The following is a 13479-nucleotide window of genomic DNA, read 5'->3' on the forward strand; positions in this document are numbered from 1 at the left end:
TTACCTAGGTTTTCTTCTAGGGTTTTTATGGTATTAGGTCTAACATGTTAATGCCAGTGCTCACTTTAAAATTATCTCTTATGTGCTAATTTGTGTGTCACAGTTACACTATTCAAACAATGGTGTCATGTTAAGACCTGATCAATATGTTATTTATGTACAAAAAAAGACTATATAAGGTTATTTAATAGAACAATGTTTTGAGATAGTATTTAATAATGTATTAAAAATAGCAAATTATAGACTTAACATTGATTCATTTAACTTTGTCTACCCATCCTACCCTCAGTATTTCTTTGGACTAAAAATGCAGGTTTTGAGAGACCAGTTGTCAGAGTTAGAAACACAGTATGTGGCAAGAAAACATTTACATTAACCAATTGAGATAATTCATTAATTAGAAACTGACAATTATTGCTTTGCCAAGTATGAGTGCGTAATCGCTCTTTCCCATAGTAGTCTTCTGTGAGTCTTAATCTCATTTTGTATTAATCATTAAATATCAAACATTTACCATACATTGGGATTACAGTTGGTAAATTCAAGCCAGGCACATTATCATTATTAAATGGGCATATCCCGCCTCACAGACTGTCACAAAATCTTGTGCTTTGAATTAATGAGCTTAATGGTTAAGTATTCCATGATTGCTATCAAAATAGTCAAGTGTTATTTAAATATCATTTTTACACAAATAAGAAATGGAGTATCTTCCATAGACCTTCAAAAGAATAAATACATTATAAATTTACTTTTTATAAAATCCCATTAAAGGGAAGTAATGAATTTACTGGAAAATGCATCAACTTTAACTCTTAAATGCTTTCTAGATTAATATGTTAGTAGGAAATTCATTTTGGTGTGCACATCTGTCACTTTAAGCTACTAATTGAAATGTCTTGGCCACAAAAAGTCACCTTAGAGAGTGCAGGGTCATGACTCAGAAAAGTCAAATACTATTTCCAGTAAATGTTCTTCCTGAAATTTAGAAAGTCTCAGGAATTAAAGTTTTGCAATTGAAGTAAAAATCTTTGTCAACTAAGCATCGTTTTTTGATAAAAACTAAAAATTGGTATATCTGTTATTTAAAAAAATTACAAGCTGGATTTTATGTATTTTCAGTTATTAATTTATTTTTATAGAGACAGAGTCTCGCTCTGTCACCTAGGCTGGAGAGCAGTGGTGCCATCGTAGCTCACTGCAGCCTCGAATGCTTGTGCTCAAGTAATCCTCTTGCCTCAGTCTCCAAAGCAGCTGGGACTACAGGCAAATGCCACCATGCCCAGCCAACTTTTTATTTTATTTTATTTTATTTTATTTTATTTTATTTTATTTTATTTTATTTTATTTTATTTTTCTGGACAGATTGGGTCTCACTATATTGCTAGGGATGGTCTCAAACTTGCACTGCAGCCTCAAACTCTGTGGCTCAAGTAATCCTCCCCACTCAGCCTCCTGATTTGCTGGGACTACAGGTATACTCCACCATGCTACACTAAAAGCCAGTTTTGAAACAAAAATTTCCAAATATATTTCAGTTTATTTCTAAAATTGCTGAAAATGTTAAGGCAATAATTTAGATAGCATGGGTCTTCATTTTTTGGCAAAAGGAACACATTAAATACTGTAAGTCTAGTTTCAGAAGTTAGACAATGTAGAAAAATAATCAAATCTTCAAAAGGACAATGTTACCCTAATCTTGATGACATGTGGTTAGTGAATTACCTTAAAAAATAAAATGCTTCTACATTTTAATGAATGGCATTAATAACATTTATCCTGAAGACTTACTCAGGATTTTCAACTTGAACTTGTCAATGTTGCTAACACTGTACACAAAATGTAAATTGGTTAACACAGAATCTAATTGAAACATTCCTAAAGTTTGCTTCATAAATGAATTTCACAATTATGCTCATCTAATGACTGTCTCATATGTGATATATATGTGCATGCACACACACAAAGGGTGAAGACACTTAGCAGCATAATCTTCATGATAATACTCCTTATCACATCTTAGGTCATGATGTGCAGTACAAAAATGAGATTTAGATTTGGGTAGGGATTTAAGGGAGTAGTCGAGTAGCAGGCATCATCAGGTAAGACTCAGGTATAGAGTAGGATTTCAAGGATGAAGTGGGGGATGAAGGAGTTAAAATGTTACAGTAAATTATAATACATAGTGCATTGGTTCATTTGTGTTGTTATTAAGAAATACGTGAGGCTGGGTAATTTATAAGAAAAAATGATTTAATTGGCTCACAGTCTTCAGGCTGTACAAGAAGCATGAGACTGGCATCTGCTTCACTTCTGGGAGGCCTCAGGGTTTTATTCATGGTGGAAGGTGAAGGGGGAGCAGACATTTCACATGGCAAAAGCAGGCACAAGAGAGTGGGAGTGGGGGTGCCACACTTTACCACAACTGGATCCCAGAATGCACCACTGCGAGGACAGCACCAAGCCATGAGGGATCTGCCCCCATGACCCCACCAGGCCCCACCTCTAAAACTGGGGATTAAATCTCAACATGAGATTTAGATGGGACAAGTATACAAACCGTATCACTTCAGGAAAATAAACTAATACAATAAATTATAAAGTAATTCATCAACTTGAGGCCAGGCACAGTGGCTCATGCCCGTAATCTCAGCAGTTCAGGGGGCCTAGATGGGCAGATCACAAGGTCAGGAGTTCAAGACCAGCCTGGCCAATACAGTGAAACCCCATCTCTACTAAAAATACAAAAAATTAGCCGGGTGTGGTGGCACGCGCCTGTAATCCCAGCTACTCGGGAGGCTGAGGCAGGAGAATCGCTTGAACCCAGGAGGCAAAGGTTGTAGTGAGCCAATATTGTGCCACTGCACTCCAACCTCAGCAACAGAGGGAGATGCCAAAAAAAATAAAAATAAAAATAAAAAAAGAAGAAGAAGAAAGAAAAGAAAGAAAAAGAAAGTAATTCATCAAGGTTAAGTTCCAAATAAGTTACATAGGTCTAAACCAGTAGCCTCATTCCTTAGAATTGATACTTAAGAAAAAGTATTTAAAAACCTTAAAGGGTAGGGGAGAAACTGTATCAATGAAGATGCTCTTTGTGGTGACATTGTATCTGCAGAAGTTAGAAACAATCTAAAACTACAAGAATATGCAATTAGCTTATTTATTTCAGATTCACCTGGTGGATAATTTTTGTGTTAATTTTTTCAGTCAGCAGATTTTATTGAGTGCCTTCTATATTCTAGGAAATATTACAGGTTTTGGAGATAGAGTGGTGATACATTGTACATGGGTCTTATCTTATTGGAATTAACTGTTTATCAGTCATAATCAACTGTGATAATCTTGAAGACTGTACAGTATATAGAACAATGGTTATGTATTTTTCAATTATTGAAGTTTGAAAATATATTTGTATAGAAGTTGTAAACATACTGCAGAACATTCTAAGGCATCCTTCACCCAGCTACCCGCAGTGATAACATTTTACATAGCCAAAGTATAATGATCAAAACCAGGAAATGGACATTGGCTTAATACTATTAACTAAATTACAGATTTCAGACATATTTCACTAGGTTTTTATGGGCACATTTTATGTGTGTGTGTGTGTGTGTGTGTTAGTTCTATATGATTGTTTCACATATGTTGATTTGTAACCACCACAAAATCAGGATACAGTAATATTCTGTCATTCCAAACAAAATTCCCCCTGCTACAATCTTCTAGTCACACCCTTCCCACAGCCCTAACCCTTGATGACCACTGATGTGTTCCTCATCACTATAATTTTATTATTTCCAGAATAGTATACAAGTGGAATCATACCAAATGCAAGCTTTTGAAATTCCCTTTTACACTTAGCATAATGCACTTGAGATCCATCCAATTTGTTGCATGTCGCAAGAATGTGTTCTTTTATATTGCTAAGTCATATTATTTAGTGGGGATGCATCACTATCTGTTTACTCATTCACCCATAGAGCATTTAACAATTAACTTTTAATCCTATTAGAGTGATATACTTTATTAATATCTATTTTTTAAATTATACAATACCTGTTCTCCCAGCCAGCAAGGTGACTAGATCTATTAGGTGATTAATAAATATTTATTGGTTGAATCAATTTCCAGGAAAAAATATAGAAAACATATAATTATATAGTTCATTCTATGAAATGATTTGTAGTAATTGATTTCATGATTTTGTTTTTCTAGAACTCTATGTTTTAAAAAAACATGAGCTATGGAACATTTTAATTAATATTCTAATGGCATCTTATTCACTATGACACCTTTGATATTCTATTAATAATTTTCTCCATAATCTAGGTTATAATTGTCTCATTTAATGATCCAATATTTAAAAAACTCTCCATGAAGAAGGATTATTCTCCCAATACTCAAGAATACTGGAGTTCAGCAAATAAGCATACAAATTAATAAAATAAGATACTAATTACCTTATAGAAAAATAAACAACATTAATAACATGCCCAATAATTTTAAAAACTATTCTAGTAAGCCAAAATATACTACTGAAAGACCAATATTTTTTAAGTATTGAACGATCAAAGATTTGTTTCAAGTGATAAATACCCAAGAATTTTGATTCGCTACGTAATGGGATCAAAAGTTAGCATTAAGTTCTAGAGGACAATTAGCTATTCATATCTTCACCAATGTGAATTAATAAATCTACTTGAAGTATTTTTCCCGAAAAAAGTAATTATATGTGTGTGGGTATACATACACATATTTGTGCACACTCACACACATATACACGTATCTATTTACTTACAAAGGTGTTTGTGCAAATAACAAAAACTCCAAAATTTTTAGCTCTGAAATAATTTAAATATATAAAGTATAACATAGCAATATTTATAGAATTTTACAGAGAAATTAAACTGATATTTTTTCATATTTTAGGTTTTTTGTGATCCTGTTTTTTTGAGACAGGGTCTTACCCTGTCCATAATTTTTAAATATTTCCTGTGTTTTACATAGTATTACATCTGTTTACAATCATTATATATTTTAAAATCAGAACATATATACAAATATATGTAAACATACATACACATAATATACCTACAAATATATGCTTTACATCTTTAATATCTTTTCTGTGCTTGGAAATCACTTCTCACTTTTTATGTCTCAGTTGGTTCTCACAGTAGCCATTTAAGAATGTCATTATTGTTCCGTTTTGCTGTCAGAATACTGAGACATAAATTGATAAGTGATCTGCCAATATCTCACAGATAATAAATGCCAAATTTAGCTCTCACAATCAAGTATTCTTTCTCAGGCTGTAGTATCCTTTTTACTGCATTCTATTGACTACATATGAAGTGTTGCACTCCATGGGTAATAAATATATTTCACCATATTTGTGCACTATAATACTTAGACTTGCCTAAGTAGTAGTTTTAAGTACGTAGGCTTAAATTGATTATAGCAATTTTAAAAATTATTTAGTACTTGAAAAATGTAAATGGCAACAAATTCATTTCCTATCAAAAGAAAGATTTCCAAGTAGCTAAATACTGAATGGAACTATGCCATTTGTATTTCCAAGATTCAGTTGCTATGAAGGACATTGAATTTCCCTGTAATGCAAGCATAGCTCAGGGGTGCTATATTTAAAACTACATTGGCATTTCTATTAAAATTCCAGCTTTTCAAAGGTTTATGCCAAAGCCATAAAAATTCTGTTTGATAGAAAGGCAGAATTGAAAGTCTCTGTGGAGATTGTTTCCTTTCTTTTTCATATAAAATCAGCCTACCTGCTTGTTTTCTTCGTGAAATCCAAACACTTGAGCTGGACAAGAATCTTGGGTAACTGTGAGGTTGTTCAGTATACCAGCACTCTACAGATTTGAGAAAACTGTAAGTTAGTTGTACAGTCTGAAGACTTGTCTATTCCAAACTCTGTGCTTATAAATCTAAAAACTCTTTATGTTAATAGTAATGGACTCCAGACCAAGAACATTTTTAGTCACTATATCAACAGTTTGCGTTGACTAACAAAAGAAATGTTAGCTTTTCCATATTATTAAGTAACTTCTACGATTTATATTTTATGTTTTGAAGGGTGACACAGAAGCCTGTCCACTAACACACGGGCATGTGAATTTAGAAATTTTGTCTTTATAATTGTTTTTCTGTCACTCAATTAAATATGCCTTCACTGAGTCCTAGAAGTATTTGCTTAGAATTGTATTACTGTAGGAGATAAGCAGGAACACTGGACATAGCTCTGGGGTTTTTTTTTTTTTTTTTCTACTTTTATTTTAGGTTCAGGGAGTACATGTGCAGATTTGTTACAGAGATAAATTATGTGTCACTGAGGTTTGGTGTAGGAATGATCCCATCACCTAGGCAGTGAGCATAGTACCTAACAGGTAGGCTTCCAGCCCACACTCCACTCAAGCATTCTGCAGTGTCTGTTTTTCCCATCTCTGTGCCCATGTTTACTCAACGTTTAGCTTCCACTTATAAGTGAAAACGTGCAGTATTTGGTTTTCTCTTCCTGTGTTAGATTGCTTGGAATGATGGCCTCCAGCTGCATCCATGTAGCTGCAAAGGACATGGTTTCATTCTTTTTTATGATTGTATAGTATTCCATGGTATGTTTGAACCACATTTTCTTTAACCAGTCCACCATTGATAGGCATCTTGGTTGAACCCATATAGTCTTTGTTATTGAATGTGATGAATATACAAGTGCATGTGTCTTTTTTGTAGAACAATTTATTTTCTTTTGGGTATATACCCAGTAGAGGGATTGCTGTGTCACATGGTAGTTCTATTTTAAGTTCTTTGAGATATCTTCAAACTGCTTTCCACAGTGGCTGAACTAATTTACATTCCCACCAGAAGTATGTAAGTATTACCTTTTCTCTACTACCTCACTATTGTTTTCAGCTTTTTAATAATAGCCATTCTGACTGGTGTGAGATGTTGTCTCATTGTGGTTTTGATTTGCATTTCTCTAATGATTAGTGATAATGGACATTTTTTTCATATATTCGTTGGCTGCCTGCATGTCTTCTTTTGAGAAGCGTCTGTTCATGTTTTTTACCCATTTTTAATGCGGTTGTTATTTGTTTGTTGAACTGTTTAAGTTCCTTATGGATTCTGGATATTAGACCTTTGTCAAATGTATAGTTTGTGAATATTTTCTCCCTTTCTGTAAATTGTCTGTTTACTCTGTTGATAGTTTCTTTTGCTGTGCGGAGCTCTAGCTCTTTAATTAGATCCCACTTGTCCATTTTCATTTTCTCTGTTCTTAAAGGGCTAATAATTTCCTTGGGGGAAATCAGATTAGCTCATGAAACATGCAGTTCAAATACATACTTGTAATCATTGTAAAACATTCACTAAAAAATGAAAATTCTAATAATGTTAAAAACACTTTAGTTGTAACCTAACTTTTTAAGGATTTTATGACTGAAAACAACATAAGGCAACCTTAAGGAACATTAATGCATAAGGAACATAAAGAAACATGTAAAGATTTATCAAAACATGTCTCAATGTTTTTTATTATAAGGTGAGAATTAGCTGTGATCAGTGTTTTCTAAACTGAAAGAAGGCTGTTATACCTCCTTTAAAGTCATGAAAAGTAGTCATGAAATTAAATAAATGGGTCACAACCAGCATTCTTCTAATAAATAAAATGGTATAGAATAGAAAAACTAGAAAACGTCAAAACATACTACATGAAGGTGAGTCCTGTTTCATGAAACATTTTTAAAAGTTATGTTCAGATGTGTCTCTGGGTGTGTACGTGTGTGTCTAATCCATCATAAAATATATTTCCTTTTGTGGGTCATCATACGTACAATTTAGATTAGATGGACTAGTTTCATTTCATTTCTTAAGTTCTATAGTTTTGTAAACTGTCTTAGAGTTCATCAGGCTGTAACAACACTATGTCACATTAAATACTAATTTCCACTGGATTCAAAACTTTCATCAGTTTGAGCAAAAAATTCATCTCTTCTAAAATCCCTGTTCTCCCAATTTGTTATTGTAGAGAATATGAAGGCTGGTGGTATCTAGCATGTGTCATGATGATTCGAGTATAATTTTTTCTGCTCTGGCATTCTTTTCTAGGAACTGAACCAAGTTTGTGCTGAGACTCATTTTCAGTCCTTGAAGTTTCTGTAAGTGCTATATTTTGTGCACAGTATCAAGTTGACCCTGAAGCACCAAAGCTCTATTCCTGGGATCTCACAGTGCAGTTAATGAAATGAATTATTTAAGCTTCTAGCTTGAGCCTACTTGTTTTTGCCAGACATTAAACCTAACTGACTGGTAAGCCAAAAAATGCTGTCCTATCAATTATCTATTTTTGTCACTTCTCTCTCCTCTCCCTAAGTCCTCCTGCAAATTGTCCACATTCCTCCAGCCAAAAGATAAGGACACTTTGTGGAGATCATTTGTCTATTTGGTCTTGACCCCTAACTTCCATCCTGCCTGTCTGCTATGCATTAGGAGACTGAGGTCAGCACATTATATTCCTCAGACCTCCTCTGACAGCTGGCTTTTTCATGAGTACTTACCATTAGGAGAGAGAACATGAAATCAGAAAGCGGGAGGAAGAGAGAAGCTTTGAATTTCTGGTTCATTCACTTTGGTAGTTGTTGAAAGTTGCTAGAAATGCAGACAGAGAGGATGATACTGAACTTCAGCAATCTGGGAAGGGCTACTTTTCCAGTGTCAGTCCTGGGCTGGTTAAGCTGTAACCTCTTTGGTGGATCAAACACCAACTACAACAGAGTTTCTAACAGAATTGCGTCAGGCACAAGCTCATGGACTCTAGGTCAAGGACTTTCACAGCTTTTGATCTTTGAGTATCATATCTTTTGCTTTTTCTTTCTGTAGATAATATCACCCTTTCCCCTTTTGATATTCCTGTCCTTTCTACATGTTTAAAGCCAGTTCTCCATATTGCATTTCTTCTAATTTAATGTAGTTGATCTATTTCTATAATTGAACTCTGACTCAGTCCTTCAACATAAATGGGGATGAAAGACATATCATCAAAAACAGCACTATTTTGATCATCTGAATTCCAGCTCTACTTTATCCTATGGAATAATAGATGAAGGTATTTACTTTGGGTTTATGAGTAGTCAGCAAAATTATTTTTTGCTTATTGGTGCTTGAAGTAAATTATAACATTGTTCAACAAAAATTCATTCCCTCTGATCTCCATATAGGGAGTACATTTCTATGCTCCATGCAATGTCCTTTGATCCATGGGATATGAATTAAGTAACAGCAATAAAGTAGCGATCTTATGCCTTAGGGGGCATCACATATTTCTGCCAATGCCTTAGGAATATTCCGACTGCTACCAGAAAAAATCATGCTTCAATTGGCTTCTTCCTCTCTCATCCATGCATGGATCAGAACTGCCCCAATACACATGCAGACACGCAGCACAAAGCTCAGTTGCCTCCGCCAAACTTCAGGCCTGAGAAAATGAGAATAAAAGCTATGTTTGTCTTTGAGATTTTGAAATTGGTTGACATGCAGACAAAGCTACTACTCTCATAGTTTTCTACCATATTTTAGCTTTTCCTAACTTACTGACTTCTCTCTATGTAATTGCTAACATAGATAATCCCTGCGATCAGTATCTGTGCAACTCTCTAACCTTGCCATTTGTGACCTGTTGTAACTGGCTACATAACATCTGGTGATTTCATTTAAAGCCATGAGAAAATGAAAATGTTATTAATTTTTCAGTACTTGCATAACACAGAAAGCAACTGGTAGGCTTGGCCAACAATTTCAAGAAATAATATTTCTCAAAAAAGACATATTTTACTTAAGCTAAAAATGTGTTATCCTCTATTCATTTATGTATTTGTTCGTTATTCATTATTACTTCAAATGTGGAGAATACAGTATAAATCAAACAAAGTTCCTTGATCTCATTCTGAAGACAGACTCTAAAATATAAACAAATAAATCAACAATATAATACCATATGCTATTTTAGATAGGCTGATCAGTGAAGATCTTTGGCCTTTTGCCATAGTCATCATAAATACTAGCAGAGTTTATGTTTGTGTTATTGTCGAAATATATGTATAAACCAATAATTTCATATATAAGATTAGTCCAGAAAAAAACATTCTTTTTTTTTGTTTTTCATTCAGCAATAATTTTTCAATGAGATTCTGTGACTTGCAAAATACTTCATGATGAAACAGTTGGCATTAATTAGAAAGTTACCAAAGGATATCTTTCAGAACCCAGATATAAGAACTCTAAGCAGACATATCAAATGATTGGAACTAGAAGTTAGCAAATTACCTGAAGAGCTGCTTTCTCCATTTATCTCTTTTCTGAAGCTGCATTTCCTCTGCTTTTTACTTGATGAATTCTAATGTATTCCTTCCTCTGCAAAATAACTTTCTCCAATTGCCCATGACCCAATGTGGCCACTTTAGCCCCAGATTCATAGGTATTACACCCAGATAACTGATAACATTCTCCAATTCCAAATTCTTAGTAAAGGGAATCTTATTAATCTTTACTAAGAGCCCAAGCTCAAAACTTCTCTAGGTCAGTGATTCTCAGAGTGTAATTTTTGTACCTGTAAGAGTAGCAACACCTGATAATGAGTTAAAGATGCAAATTCACAGGCCCAGCCCCAGACCTACTGAATTAGAACCTCCAGGGTGGCTGTCAGAAATCTGTGTCTCAAACCTTTCAGATGATCCTAATGCATGCTAAACTTTGAGAACCACTGTTTTAGGTCATGTCTCTAGTACTAATGAAAATATATGAAAGTAGATCACTTAGTTCATATAAAACTACTCACTTTCATGAATCATGGGGGTAGGGCTGGGATGGATTTTGAAGAAATGTCTTTTAAAGAGAACAGGGAAGCATGGAATAGGAAAGAAATGATTAACCTCCTTAGTACATCTAGGAGCCTTCTCATCTTTGGTTCCATTAGCGAAATTAAGCATAGATTGCCTCCCATCCAAGATTGGAATTTTTGTTAATAGAAATTACTTCTAAGTATAAGAAATGTATTTTTCATATATGATTAAGTCATAAATTAGAACACACAAGAAATATGTGTTTAAGTTTTTTTCCAGAGGAATCAGATCTAAAGACATAGGAAAACATTTTACTCGTAAGACCCCTCATAAAAAGTAGAGTGTTTGAATTTCTCTTATATTGTGTTTTGGATTTTAAAATAGTATAAATATTGTTTTTAGAGCAGTTTGACAGCTAAATAACTCCATGGGAATCCCAGCACAATATGGTTCATAAATATTGGATAAAGCTATGTGATGTTCACAAAGTCTTTTCTCTGACATCCTTACATGCTATATTAGTATTAAATTCATAAGGCAGCAATGAGATTTAAAGCATTGCTTGTTCAGAATATTTTCCAGTAAAATAAAGGTCTTGGTATGAGAGTACATCATAATAGGAGAAGAGAAATTTCTGGTGATTTAATAACCACTATTTACTCTGAAGAAGTAGGAATCAAATAAAGTCCTCATCATCATAATGCTGTCCCAGGCACTGAACAAAGATAACTACAGGATGTGCCCTTTGTCCTTCAAGAGATTACAATCTGAGAACATTTATTTTGCCTTAAAGAAACTGATTTAAGCAACCAACACAGAGAAGAAGTCACACACAGAGTTCCCAGGCAGTTAAAAAGTCGGTGAAAGAGAAATGGAAGAGACAGGACTCATTTCATATACATGGAAATACAAAACTTTTAAGGGTATGAAGACTTGATCTTTTCACCTGTGTTAAATACTCATAAGGCACAAAATAACTTCCTTGATTTCTGTTCAAAATTTTCCCGCTGCGGTTCACTATCTTTGCTTTTCTGCTTTCTCTCTCAACGATAAACTGCGAAAATAAACCACAGAAAGTGAGACAAAAATATATTTGTTCTGGGAATATCAGAACCAAATAAAACACATTATTGAGAGCAGATACATGCAAAAGACAATGTAAAGACAAGACTGTATGTCATGGTAGAGACAGAGAAAAAGTGAAACCAGACCTGGACATGACCTTAATGGAGACATATTAAGATGTTTAATGAAGACATTCTTGCCAAAACCTAAAAACTGAAACAAACAGAAATCCTAACACTACAAAAACAATTAAATCTAGTTTGTTCATTTGATGGAATAATACACAACAGCTATAAGGCATAAACTAGACCTGCAGGCATACCTCAGAGATATTGTGAGTTTGGTTCCAAATCATTGCAATATAGCAAGTTATACATATTTTTTGGTTTCCCAGTACATAAAAAAGTTACATTTGTACCGTATTGCAGCATATTAAGTGTGCAAAATTATTATGTCTAGAAAATGCACACATTAATTTTAAAATATTTTATTGTTAAAAAATGCTTACTATCATTTTGAGCCCTTCAGCGAGTTGTAATATTTTTGCTGGTAAAGGTCCTGCTTCAGTGTTGATGGCTGCTGACTGATCAGGTGCTAGTTGCTAATGGTTGGGATAGCTGTGGCAATTTCTTAAAATAAGACAACACAATGGGAGGATCACTTGAGCCTGGGAGGCTGAGGATGCAGTGAGCCATGATTGTGCTCTGCATTCCAGCCTGGGCAAAAAACATGACCCTATCACTAAGAAAATAAAATAAAATATGAAATAAAATAAAACTAAGACTACAATACCATATCGACTGACTCTTCCTTTCACAGGAGATTTCTCTGTAGCTTATGATGCCATTTGGTAGCATTTTACCCACTGTAGAGCTTCTTTTAAAATGGTTTAATAACTAAGTTTACAGACTATTCTAAATCTATTGACATTTCAACACTGTTCACAGCATCTTGACCAGGAGTAGATTCTGTCTCAAGAAATCACTTTCTCTGCTCATCCTGAAATAGTAATTCCTCATCTATTAAAGTGTATCATGAGATTGCAGCAATTCAATCACATTTTCAGGCTGCACTTTTAGTTCTAGTCTCTTGCTATTTCCACCACACCTACAATTACTTTCTCCACTGAGTTCTTTAACTTCTCAAAGTCATTCACGATTATTGGAATTGACTTCTTTGCAACTCCTGTTAATGTTGTTATTTTGACTTCAATCCACAAATCATGTTCCTAATGGCATGTAGAATGGTGAATTAGTGATACTTGAATATTCTCACTATGTTACTCCGTTTCCTCACTCATGAGACACTGATTTAATTTTTTTCTCATGTTAACACTTTGAAATTTGATGTGTGTTGGAATCAACAGCGTCTCCCAACACCAATCAGCCAGTGAGGATAATTGCCATTACTTATGTATGGGCAGCCATCAAAATGCCAGATCAAAACTTGCAGAAAAGGTAGCAGTGGCTTGTGGGAAAACCCAGAGATCATTTTGGGGAGTTCTTTTAAATTCTTAGAAACTATGAATAAAGAAATTGAATCAGACAGTATTTAGTAAAAT

General features: G+C 34.2%; 1 long non-coding RNA gene across 1 annotated transcript in view; it reads right to left on the bottom strand.

The window, feature by feature from the left end:
* The window catches only part of LOC103876214, a 29978-nt gene extending 17381 nt beyond the window's left edge, over positions 1-12597 (bottom strand). The window contains exons 1-2 of the long non-coding RNA XR_002516059.2: positions 8574-12597; positions 5790-5873 (exon numbers count right to left, since the gene is read on the bottom strand). This is a non-coding gene — a long non-coding RNA (uncharacterized LOC103876214). The remainder of the gene's footprint in view (positions 1-5789; positions 5874-8573) is intronic.
* Between the last annotated feature and the right edge of the window lie 882 nt (positions 12598-13479).

This window comes from Papio anubis, chromosome 10 (genome assembly GCF_008728515.1).
Source record: "Papio anubis isolate 15944 chromosome 10, Panubis1.0, whole genome shotgun sequence".
NCBI classification, from domain to species: Eukaryota; Metazoa; Chordata; class Mammalia; order Primates; family Cercopithecidae; genus Papio; species Papio anubis.